Source organism: Equus asinus, chromosome 16, assembly GCF_041296235.1.
Source record: "Equus asinus isolate D_3611 breed Donkey chromosome 16, EquAss-T2T_v2, whole genome shotgun sequence".
In the NCBI taxonomy this organism is placed as follows: domain Eukaryota; kingdom Metazoa; phylum Chordata; class Mammalia; order Perissodactyla; family Equidae; genus Equus; species Equus asinus.
The window spans coordinates 17,628,835-17,642,930 of NC_091805.1; positions in this window are offsets into that span (position 1 = coordinate 17,628,835).

Below are 14,096 nucleotides of genomic sequence, written 5' to 3' on the forward strand. Positions count from 1 at the left end.
CAGGGTAAAGGCTTTGCATGTGGAACCCACAATGCATCATCTCCAGAGGCAGCACTCTCAATTTTACTCTCAACAAAGGCATTAAATATACAAGGGAGGGTCCACCCCAGGGGCCAAGTGGTTAAAGTTCCACGTGCTCTGCCTCCAGCCCGGGTTCGCAGATTGTGATCCTGGGAGTTGAACTACTCCACTCATCAGTCGTGCTGTGGAGCCATCCTGCTTCCAAATAGAGGAAGACTGGCACAGACGTTAGCTCAGGGCTAATCTTCCTACCAAAATATGTGTGTGTATATATACATATATATACATACAAGGGAAAAACAGTGACAAAAGGAGAACTATAACAAGAATTTAGACCTAAATACATTTTTTGTCATACGTGCAGAGGTGGCCTGCACCTTGTGGTCAGAGAGGGAAGGCCTCTGTACGTAGTAGTTGTGTGGAGAAGAATATTACCTCTCCAGAAGGAAGCCTGAAAGCTTGAGGGTTTTGTTTGTTGTCATTGTTTATTATCTTTGTTGTTACCTTTGAAAACAATTTGATCACTGTTGACATGCATGTCTTTTGGTGATAAACATGAACATTTTCTACATTACTGCATTGATCTCAATATGGATAGATTCAGAGACATCATTTCTATTTTGCTTATTAATCCATTTGTGAGGCTAATATGTGTTAGCTAATATGTGTGAAGCTAATATGTGCCATAGAGGCAAGGTTGGGTTGTCTAATTTTTGGGAAGGATTTTTAAATGTACCTGAAGTGGCATTTACATAAAATTAGAGATATGATAGGACAAGTCATTGAGTGTGAAACAGAATTCCAGTCAACTGATGAGCCCCCAAGCACATCACCAAGGGCTTTACGATTTTCTTTTTTAAAGTAGTTCCAAGATATTCTGTTATCGTGACAATGCTTCTCAAAGTCTGGATCTTCAAAGTGACCTTTTCCTTGCATTGCCTGAAATAAAAATTTCAGTCCATCTCTGCCTGTGGCAGTCATAAAACAACCCTACTCTTCAGCGTCCTTCCAGATTATGCAGTCTATAATAGGATATCATCATAACTTCCTTCCCAAGTATAACATCCATCCAATTAACCTTGAATACTTTTTAAGAAAGCTCACAATAGAAAAGATAATTGCATGGCTGTCAAAAATTATGACTAACCAGGTACAATAGAGCCCCGTAAAATAATTCGTATCAAAAGATTAACATTTACCACGTTGCGTTAATGAAACATACTGTGAGAGATTTAAAAAGAATAACTGGAAAAATAGTAAATAGTCATTGCATGCAAAAGATACAACCAAAATTAACTAAAAAGGCTAGAAATATACATGGAACAGAGTAAAGAAATACGTTTTCTGTACTAAGCATAGCAGTATGTCCCACCATATAGAAATTATTCCTCCAAATACTTGTTATAGAGAGAAGGATGAGATAAAATGCTTTTCTTGCCCCTTTGTGGTGTCACGAGGTTATTCTATGAACAGGTTTCCACTGCATCCCCTTACTAAAAGTCAAAGCCTTTAAGGTACAGTCCTTGGTAAGAAATAGCAGGGAGAACCTTTCACACATATAGAAATGGAGAAAATTGCTAAAGAAAGGGAAAAAAGCCCCCTTGACAGATAAGCAATAGCTCTGCTTACACAGTAATTTATGGTAATATCAGAAAGCTTTTGATAAAATTTCACACACATTGCAGGGTAGGACATTGGAGAAGATAAAGGACTCAAAGAGATAGGGGAAAATTAAACCATTTATAAGAGGGGGAAGTATTTTGTAAAAAAAATTTGGCAATTGGTTTTGATAGTCATAACAATTTATGTAATTTCTGTGTGTGTTAGGCACTTGCTGTCTGAAAAAGTGGCAGCCTAACATTTCCCCCATTGCTATAAAAAGCCATTTTTGAGAACGATAAATATGAGAAGGTTTTTAAAATATATATATATGCAAAACTATTGTAACACATCCAGTAATGTTTGGGAGCTAAATGTCTATCATTTGACTAGTTTAGACCTTTATTTTTATTTTCTTTGATAGCAAATCAATTTTCCAATAAAATAATTTTGCCTTTGGGGTATTATAATGAAAAAGCAATTTAAAATATATTTCTATAAATACTGAAAAGTACTTTCATACTAGATATGCAGTAAATAAATGAAGAAATATTCACACAAGTTGCTACTTCCTTTCTTGTTATCTGAAAAATAATGAGCCTTAATTTACATATTTCTCCATCAACCCCTGAAACCCTTATTAAGGTCAAAGCTTGAATATAATACATTTGTTATTGTACAGAATTTTATATTTTGAATTTTAAGGTACTACTGGATGCTCTGATTTCACTTTCAGTATTAAAAAATACAAGTGGCATCAATGAAGAGTTTTTAAATGAGTTTTTTTAATATTCTTCAATGACGTTTTTTAATAAAGTGGCTCTGCCTTCCTCTGAACCTCAATGTATCTTTGGCCTGTCATTGTCATTCTTACTCATTGATTTCTCAACTCAGTTTCTGACCACAACCACAATGGAGATCTTCACTTTCAGAAACATAAAAAATTCTGTCATTCAAAAAAAGCGTATTATGAGAACTCTGTTACTTGTTTTTAAAGAACACGAACAGGAAAATCTGGAAGAAGAAATGCTAGTAGTCTCTGCTCTCCCTAACAAATTTTTCCTGAGGCAGAGCTTTAATGAGTAGTTCTGGAAACTTCTCAACCTATGTGTCACTGACCAGGATGGCTGACCCTTTCAAGCTGGCTGATGCTATTCAATAAAGATATTATCAGAATCTGAAGTAACTGGTTTGAGTTTCTAAAGTATTTTGAGGAAATATTTTGCAAGAGTGGGAAGCGTATTTTAATGCCATTCATATGTTTCCTTGAGAATGAAAGCTGATCTGCAGGGGCGTTGAAAGCGTTACAGGCTAATTTCATTGCAGTTTCCAGCGCTGGGAGGAAGGTTGGGAGAAGCAGGAGCTGGGTGGGGGTTCAAGAACACTGAGGTGAACACGTTGACCCCTTGGAAAATCACTAAGTGCTGGAACCTGTTCTAGAAGCCTCATGTTTTGAGCCTTTACAGCAATTGTGCAGCTCTCTTGAAAATTTACACTGTCATTTTATTTATAGCAGATGTCTCTTAAAGCAAACATTTTTACTTTATACTATACAAATCTTACAGAAAATTGCAAACATAATGTGGAGTTTTGATCATGCTGTAGAAATCTACAATATTTTCTATAATGGATTATGAGCAAGGGGGAAAAACCTGATACTTATCTAAGGCTGAAGGATAAAGGGTAAGCAAAACAAAGCTTCTGCAGATGCTTTTATGAAACTTGTTTTAAAAGAAAAGGCAAAAGTTGAAACTGTGGATTAAACCAACTAAATTAAATCATTTTGTGTTCAACATACATTCTGCACGTCAGAATGAAATGACCAGAAGCCAGCATGAGCCTTAAGAAAGGTGTTCGGTTACTTGAACAATTCCACTGTCTGGACTATAAAAAAAAAAAAAGTGAAGTTTTACTCAGCTTTTCCTGAGTAAAACTTGTATTTGTGTCTTGTGTATATCCAGTGGAAAAGAAAATCTAAAAATACATTTCATTTTTCTAGCGAGTTCTGATTTCTAGTTCTCTGGTAACTCAATTTTGGGTGTACTCGATTAAACATACGTCCTGTGGCTGCTCAGCAGTTGCTGAACTGCCTGATAGGGAAGTTGTAACATCTGAAATTCAGCTCTTACTATAAAAATACAATGTGCAATTAAGGGAGAAACTAAATTCTATCTAGAAAGTCACATCAGGACATATAAATAGGAAGAAAAATGATACGTTATAACTTTACAGAAGTGAATGTCAGCAACTTTAATTTTTCAAGGAATAGTTCATCCAGCTACAAATATTTACCCCCATATTTGTTTTTCTAATTGGCAGAATTGAAAAATAGAGAACTATATAAATTTGGAAATTGAAATCCAGATAAGTAAAACCTGTTTTTCGGAGAACTCATTGTTTATTATGCATGGTTGTAACAACACACATTTCAAAAAGTAATGTGGCTAAGTTTTCACAAGCCTTTGTGAGAGTTTAACCAATCCAACAGCATAATCTCTACGGATTTTAAAAACACAAATCCAAGACAAGGACATGAAATTTATAGAATCTGTAATCATATATTGTTTACTTATGTAATAAATTTATCATTTCAAGGGCATTATTCAAAATGACCGTACTGCGTTACAATGTGTAGATTCCTATGCAGTTTTGCATTAATATGTGCAGGAAATTTTTACACTCTTAACAATCTGCCGTTGGTGTTTCAGAGGGTTACTTGCCATTATAATTCTAGTCACAGATGAGGGTTAAAATATCTCTAACCTTTACAAATGTATTATGTGGCACCATTGACATAGCTTTTATTGCAGATAAAATCTATGACAAATTTTCTGTATGACAGAAGAACATGATTTCATATTAAATTCTGATGATAGAGACATATTTCTCTGCTTGTACTTCTGAAATGTTTTGGATATAGTAACAACGGGCAATACTTTCTCTTCCATTACATCAATAAAATCTCAAAATCTACTTTATTTTTATGAGTCCAGAGCTTCAGTAAATATTTCTTAAGCAGAATTGAAAAACAGGGCAAAAAATATTCAGAATTCAGCTCACTTCTAACCTTGCTGATCAAAATAGACAAAACACTTAGTTAATTAGACATAATGAAAAGCAGAAAGAGGAAGCCACAAAAGAGCCTAGACATTGGGTGTTACCATGAAGGTGCATAAGAACTCAAGCAAAAGTTTCTCAAATATAAGTGTCAAGATAATGGTAGGTCCCTCTGACAGTCATGTAAAAGAGAGAATAAAGCCTATTATAGTAAATTTATAGAGTGATAAAAGCACTTGAGTTTCAGAGAACCGTGCACTTGTAAAGTGTTTTTGACATTCCATCAAAAAATTGGTATTGTGACATTGTCATAATACATAATCATATAGTAAAAGAATGATTGGAACTAAATCCATAATAGGTTTTTTAAACAAATTTCACATTGCATTCCAGGCATCTTCTTTCTCCTTTCTTTCCTTAGATTTAATAATCAAGAGAAACGTAGATAGAGAAGTACATTGTTTCCCCTGATCCCTTTTCCAGACAATCTCTTGGAAAAGATGAGAATTCTGGTTGGTCTATATTTTTTTCAGGTTTTGGGTTGTGAAGAGCCTTAAATAAGCCCATGTCTGATCTAAACTGTCTAATATTGTACCGAACACCTCTCCAAGTTTACCTACTCAGGAGAATGTGTCTCTGTAAATTGCCAGGATGCCTCACAGCTATATCAAGGACCGCACGGATTGTGTTTAAGATTCTTGAGGCTCTGCTGTACTTGAGTCTCCATCCATTGCCTTCTCTGCATGTCACAAGAGACTGCCCTAGACTATTTAGAGTCTAGGCTTTTAATCATAAGATTACCTGAAGCCAGACGCAAGCTTCACATATGGAGAGCCAACAGTCACATAAATATCGCTCTCTCCCCACCAAAAAAGGTAACATGTGGCTTTAATTCAATTTAATTTATTTATTCTTTCAATTTATTTAAAAAAAATCCTTGCCCATTGCCTAAGCCTTTGGGCACATGTGCATAATAAAAAACATTGCTGAGCATAAATAATGTATATTAGCTCTGTCTATTAGGATTCTCCAGAAAAGTCCATCAAAATGACTTATTTTATAGTCAAAAGTCTCAATTGAAAATGTATTAGCAAAATAATTCTATTAAACTGTATATTTCTAACATTAATTAGTTACATTTATGTTCAGCTCTATAGTATAATGACTTTGTAATATCAGTTTTGATTTTAATTTAAGAAGAGAATTTGTAGGTTTGCCTCAAGTTTTAGTGTTTAATGCCTTGTCCACGTTCAGACTGTGTCCACAGATTGAGACTTTTTCATTTTTCTAGTTGAACAATTGGTTGTTTCAAACCTTATCTTTTATGATTTTTTTTTCTTTTGCTGAGTTGACCAACTTAATTTGCTTTGGGACGGTAAAGAAACTCAGTAAAATAGACAAACTGAAAGTTACTGCAGAATAATGTTTCATTTTGGCCATGTACTGTTCACATTTGGCCATATGAGCAGTTAATTATTTTCAAAATTATTGGAATTGAAGTTTCTGTGGCTAAAGATAGAGAAATCCAATAATCTGATTTTAAGATAGAGTATGTCATACCTGACATTAGTTAATAAAACCAACTAAGGTGTTTATGCCTGGTCAGCACTAAATTGATTCTTTCCCACAATCAACAAGCTTTGCACCTGGTCATTTTAACCAAGAAGAAGACTGGCTTTGAGCTTACCTGGGTGTGGATCTCAGTTTCTCCCTAGGGAAGTCACATACTTCTCCGTGACTCTTGTTTCTTCGTTTATAAGGCAAAGATTGATGACAAAATGAGGTAGTGGATATAAAATGCTGAGAACAGAGTCTCACACAAGTAACCAATAAATGTTTGCTATTACTGATACAGTCAATCTGATACTGTTATTCAAGATTTTCGCTTTTAACATATTATACTCCTTGCCTGAAAACGATCTCCTCTTTCTATCTTGTCTTTATAAATTCAATATTTTCTTCAGGATTCTGCTAAACACCAGTCCAAGGTGACTGATCTCTCACTTCTTAGAATCATGTTGACCCTTAATCCCAAATCACAGTTTAAGACACTTTTCATTCTCTAAACATTTCTTACATCTACCAAAAAAAGTACAAGTTGCTTTAAGAAGGGAACACTAGCTCTATTTCTTGTGCCCAGATTGGACAGGCAATACATGCTCTACAAACATGGCACAATTAATGCTGCACAGAATCAAAAGAGTTAACTAGCCACTGTTGATGGCGGCCTTTATTTCTCCTGGTCAATTAAGAGAAGTACATTTCAAGAGATCTCGTTTGTTTTTTTGTTTGTTTTTGTTAAAAAACAATAACTCATGTTCCTTTCATGGTGATTCCATATCTGCCTTTGGATTCAAAACACATTTTTACACTCTAAATTCTTTGGGTTGAGTCCAACTAGGTCCAGGATTATATAGTATTTCTCTCTATGATGCAGAGTTTCCAAAGCAGGTATATGTCTGGATGTTGTGTTACAAAATACAAACATGTATTATTGGATACATCTGTCAGGTTCCTTCAATTCCCTGAAGCCAAAAGAGATATGTCCACGATCATTGGCACAGTTACGGGTTACAATTGTTCAACATAGTGCTTATATACATGCAATTCACACTATCAGCAATGGGAGTTTCAAGTATTTAAGCTTTATATATGGATTTTATTTGAGCCCATTAAATAGGTGTCTTGGATGAAGGGAAGGTGGTTGTTTGAATGATTAGATGCCTAGAAGATGATTATTTTAATTTTTTAATTGGCTCATATTAGTAAAAAAATTCTGCTTGCAAATTAAAATGAAACTTCTCCAAATCCAATTTTATTGTTTATTTTGTTTTGTTACTTTGCTAAAAACATAGCTCTTATCTAGTTATCATTCATTTCTTCTTATCATAAACCAGAGTTCTTTAATTCTTCCACTGTGTCATTAAAGATTCAATAAATTCTGATTTGCTTTTCAAATTCAGCTTTTTTTTAGAAGGACATCAGATTCAATGGCAATTACCTTACTAGTCTCTTTAGCACCAACAGTGGGAAGCCAAGCTTAAATCCTCTGACGGAAGTCCTAAAGTTGGAAGGTCATGTAATATTCTTCTTTATAAGTAATAGTGATTTATATGTGTGTGAATTCTTCATTTTATTTTTATTAATCAATATGTGTTCATTTAAACCATTTGCTTTGGTTAGATATTTCATATTATCTGTCGTCTTCTCCTTTCATTAAGAAATGTGTATCTTATTATTTTACTACAGAAATAGGCAACTTTTCAGTGTTATTGGCTACAGTATTATTCTTCTTGTTATTTTGTTCTTCTAGACGTATTACTTGAGGAATTATTTTCATATAATTTTGGAGAGGTATTTTTCCATTTTGCTTTTGTTATTATTTAAACACTTGAAATGACCAAAAATGTTAAGTACTAATATATGAGTATACACGTGCTTGTGCATGTGTGTTTGTAAATGACATATATAAATACTTTGACATCTAGTCCAGAGAGAAAGATAAATATAGCTCTTGAATAAATGTTCTGTGAATTAATCATTGTTATTCTAGATTCTATAAATTTTTCCTCTGCTTTCAAAGACTTGTCACAGTTACAGGCAACTATATTACAGAAACTATATAGTTACAGAAGTTGTATTTATGATAATTAATAAATATTGCTGAGTCTATAAAGAAATAAGCAATATAAATTCACATGGGAGTTATTATAACTTAATAGTGATTAATAAAGTGACTATCATATTGTGATATGCATATGATATGAGCAACAAATAGAAACTAAAGAGAGGAATTTTTAAAAGGAAGTAATACAAATTTCCAAACTCTTTAGTTATGTTATAAGCAAGCAAAATAATTTTCTCTTTTTTGTACAGTGGAGATTTTAATGTATGAAATTTTCTGATTTTTGTTTATCAAATTATTTAAAATCATAATTATTTATTTAAATCACAATTTTAAGACGTTTGAGTTATCCAGACGAAAGTGATTAACCAATAATTATTTTTAAATTTTAAATTTTCAACAAATAAGATATTTGCATAAAAAGTTTATCTTAGAGAGCATAGGGGTAAGGTTGAGTGGAGAAGTACAACTAGATCACATAAACAAAAGTGTCATTTCTGTAAATACATATATATATATTTTCTTTTTGGTGAGGAAGATTGGCCCTGAGCTAACATCTGTTGCTAATCTTCCTCTTTTTGCTTGAGGAAGATTGTTGCTGGGCTAACATCTGTGCCAGTCTTCCTCTATTTTGTATGTGGGATGCCACCACAGCATGGGTGTTGAGTGCTGTATAGGTCCATGCTTGGCGTTTGAACTGGCACACCCTGCTCCACTGAAGCAGAGCATGTGAACTGAACCGCTATGCCACCAGGCCAGCCCCTCGTTTCTGTATTTTTAAATCACTATATCTGCTTTGAGTGCACTGAACTTTCTAGTTAACCAAAACAGCTACTATATACACATGCTGTTTCAAGTATAAAATGCGTACTTATAAAACATTTGTTAAATTAGATTAAGAAGAAAAGAAGTCAATAAATTTTTTAACTGATTGTGACCAAGAAATTCTATTATAACAGAATAATCTGGTTAAATAAGCCCAAAGACTTGTTTGATTTGACCATTATTTTAATTCTATATAATGTTGTATGTGTGTGTGTGTAGACATAACTCTGACAATTTTAGAAACAGGATCAAAAAGATATCCAAATGGTAAACAAAATGCACGATGCAACATGGAAATATTTCCTGGTAAATTTAGTGTAAAATGCCTGCTCAAGTTAAGGGCTATGTAAATACTTAAGAAGTTAGGAGGGAAGGAAATTTAAAAATGAACAAATATTCATTTGTCAAAAAACAATGTGTTGATATCAGTGATGCAACTAACAGTAACTTTCTTGATAAAGAATTCTTCTATTTATACTAACATAAGATTAGGTAGATGTTTCTTTTATTCCTTCCCTTCCTGTCTAAATCCCTTATTTTGCACAATTTATGGCAATAAAAAATAAATTTTTCGGTTGCTATTTTCTATATATGCTGCATGATAAAATGAAATAAATTTTTGTTAAAATGGAATTCTATGAATTGTCTGTCTTATGTATATATACACACATATATAAAGACCTATTGATTATGTAACATATAGAATAAAAACTAACCTGTGCGGTGAACTGAAACTAACATTTTTTTTCTCAGAATCAGTCTGATTATATTCTAGTGTCAGCAATGAGCTCACAGCACATAATTATTCTCTAGGTGTTAACAGCACCCACAAAGCTGTGTCTAATGAAACCAGAATAGCTCAATGAAAAAAAGGAGATATCTATATCATTATCTAATCAATACCCACTCACCCGGATATTAAGAAACAGTTGTTTGATATCTTCGGATTAAACAAATATCTAAATATTTGCTGTCTTGGTGACCAAACTGAATGATTTGACTAAATTTTTCAGCAGGCTATTTGGGCATTATGTAGAGACAAACAATGAATTACTGTACTTTTGAAAGACCTGGATAAATTCCAGGAAGTCATTTACATGCACAAAGATAACGCAGTTGTATATGACTTTGTTACCATATGTGACGGGAAGAAATTTAAGTCTGGGGGGATTAAAATTTTTCTAATTTTCAGGGAAAAAGTGTATAAATACATTTTTGTTCAAAATTGTCTCCTTTTCTTGGACGTTTGTAGCCGCTGAAAAAGAGCAGAAAAATGTCTTTTAGTGGAAAAATAGACCAATGGGAGGACGTAGCTGGCAAGCAGTAGAAGAGCTGGTTGACGGGGCATAAACGGGAAAGACCCCAGAGGCAGAAGTTGTGTGAGAACAGCCAGTCATGGATGAAGAAGTGTGTGAGGATTATGCAGACTTGAAGAAGACAGATCTGTACTGAAATCAGACCACATCTAGTCCCCAGATAGAAATCCACACATTCATTTGTCCTCATATCCTGGAATTTCAATATTCCAGACATAGCTGTTACCATGCTGTTCTAAAAGTGCAGAAAGGTAAAGCAGAGTGTGAGTTTCACTTACTGAATTAATCAGAAAGCTTTTGCCTAAATAACTACCATTATGAGCTGAAGAAAACATCACTTCAGATGCATATGCTTAGGTAGAGGCAAAAATGAAAAAGATTTGATTAAGATGCCACAGAGTCCAAAAACTATATTAACACAACTCTAGCTACTCACTTTGTAATTTTTATGCACATGTAGATTTAGACAGAAAAATAAGTAACGAGAGAAAAAGAAACTCATCAGTTGTGTCTTCAAGAGAATTTGAGACACTACACACAGAAATAGATTTGTATAGATAGATTAACTTGGTAATTCCTGTTTTTCCAAGAAAGAGTGTTGGAATTACATACGTCACTATCCACATTGTTTCACTCTGTATAAACAGCCAAGCAATAAAGGCCACCTTTTAAAAACCAGAACTTCTGTAAAATCTGCCACCATCAACTAACCACCAATCTTTTTTCCAAAAGTACTGCCATTCATTTGTATTTATCAAAGACTATTGTATGCCTCATGGGCAAGACCTTCAATTCTACGTAAATAATAAAGAAACACAATGAAAACATGAAAGGAAATACAGCATGACAAAGTTCTATTAGGCTACCCATAACCCTCAGCAACTTTCTTTTCAAAAAAATTTAAGCCTCTCCTTTATTGTCTTAAATCGTCATTTTGTACGTAAGACACCTAGGGAAACTAGTAGACAGTTGAATCCCTTAACTCAGAGAACAGAAAATATGTGGGACCCTATTCTAGAAAGGTGCCAGAAAAATTCTGAGAAGCGTGGTTTGTTACATTGCTCAACAGTATCAAAATAAATAAATTAGTTAGAAAAATAATAACACCAAACACACTGAAATAATTCTAGTATAACAGTTTCACATGTTTTCAGCCAGGAACTCCTCTGACATTCAACTAAATTTCACAGACTTTGCTTTTTGTTTCATTTGCATTTCATACCCCAAGGCCAATGCTTAGAATAACTCCAGGCTCAGTTTCCTGTATCATCCTCGTCTGTGTTCCTCAACACATTTTTTCTATCCCCTATTCTACCTACATCCTTCATTCATCTAAAGAACTGTCCATCTCATTTTCATTTGCACTACATTCTCACTATGCTATCCTTGAAATCCATTCTGTGGGACCATGTTCAATGTGAAAGTGTTATAATTAGATCCTTTTGGTTTATTTGGTAATAAACCCATCTGGATTTGATTCAACATGTATTAGTTTTATACCAAATCTTACCTATTATGGCTAGAATTACAATAAAGGTCCATTCCACGTTCTCTTATTTAAATTGTGAACAGTCATTCAAGGATTTTAAGCAGCAAACTATGAAAACTAAGTTTACATAAAGATAATTTAGTTAAAGAACACATTACTAGGTGTGACTTTCCTAGAGGTGAGCCAGGGACACAGACAACCCAGTTTGGGGTCTCCTGCTAGTTAGAATAGTAGTTCCCAAGCTATTTTGACCTGCACCCATTTCAACAAGGCAAACGGCCCTAAGACTCACTTACCTTGCCTGTTCTTAATTTCCGCTAGAGGATTACTCCATGAGAGTAATCAAATGTCATTCACTGTACAATTAAATTTGGAGAGGGGGTTAGAATTAGGTTATATGGATAATTCATATATGATTCACAATACATATATTAGAGTCACGTTATTATAAGATTAGAGGACAGGCGCTGGCCTGGTGGCGTAACAGTTAAGTTCACACACTCTGCTTTGGGGCCCAGGGTTTGCAGCTTTGGATCCCGGATACGGACCTATGCACCACTCATCAGCCATGCTGTGGCAGCATCCCACATACAAAATAGAGGAAGATTGCCACAGATGTTAGCTCAGGGCCAATATACCTCAAGCAAAAAGAGGAAGATTGGCAACAAATGTTAGCTCAGGGCCTATATACCTCACCAAAAAAAAAATCAGAGGACAGAAAATCAGTGATAAAATTATGCCTTGTTACCCACTATAGGGTAGTAAACAATACGCAACAAAGTGGATCATGATGATCCTAAACTAGAAGGAACTTATAAATCAAAGCCAAGAATAATCATTGAAAATCATCACCAACACAAGACAAGCTCTACAATATTCATACAAGCAGTCTTCCTGAGGATGGCGGAAGTGCCACTCATCTCTAGAAGCCTCTCAGAATCACCAAGCACTGTGTGGCAGCCAGATTACTTAGCAAAGAAAGAAAGCTATCCAGAAAATCTAGGCTTATACAAATTTTGGCTTATAAACACGAAATCACGGTAACGCTGAATAATTACATAATATTTTATTGGTAACTAGGCTTTAATTGTACATTAAGATGAAATTCTATAGACTTGCTTGTCACTGCTCCAAAAGAACAAAGAAAAAACTTAACATCATTGCAGCAGTTCAGAGCCCATCAGTGGACCGGGGAACTTAACTTTTTAAAACATGTGCTTATCTTCTGAGCTCCTAAAAAATTAGACGTGTGTTTGGTGTGATAACCCACAAATTTGTTAGTAATCATATTGTGGATAATCTGGATGACAACTCTATAATCAAATACTTTAACTCACTTTCGGCTCCAAAATACACACTTGTGTTCAGGATGTCGCAGGATCAAGCTGCACCCTTTTAATTGTCTAAGGCTAAGTAGAAGTGTACTTCACAGATGAATCATGGGAATCTGCTCAGCAAACGACAGCCAGTGTCATTTGAGATCCTGATGAGGATTTTTCTAGAGTTTGAATATAGAAAATGGTGAGAGAATTGTCATAGTAAGTGCCAAGATAGCACTGACATTCCAAACTCAGAAAAGCCTGATTGTCATTTAGGTTGTGAGCAGCAATTTAATTTCCACAAAACAACTTCATCTGTCCATTAAATTAATGATCTTCATTTAAATTTTATTAGTTTTATAGTTTTTATTGACTTGAACTTGTAAAATGGTTTCTTTTATACATAGTTATATAAAGCCAATAAGCAGAGTTTATACCTATTTTATGTTTAAACGTGTTTAAGTAATACTGTAATAAGAATAATTAAGTCAGAGCTTAGGGTCATTAAGAAACTTTGCTCTTAAAAGGGCCTATACAATAGTGCCCTGGTATGTGGCAGAGGGAAGCAGCTATTCGGTCTACTCAGTTTGTCACAGCTAATCCCCAAAAGAACAAAGCATAAAATGAATGGAACAGGCTGAACCTAGGGAGAAAATGGGCACAGAGATTAGAGAACATTTCTGTAGTCGGCTGAGAGGATTATGGTAGGACCTGCTGAACAAAAAGATTCCCCATGCTTCCTCTTTGAAGATTTCTAGAATATTATCTCCAGGGAAACCCAGGCCACTGGCACTTCCTGGTTCTTCTAAAGAGTTCTATAAAGGACCCCAAAACATCTTTCTTAA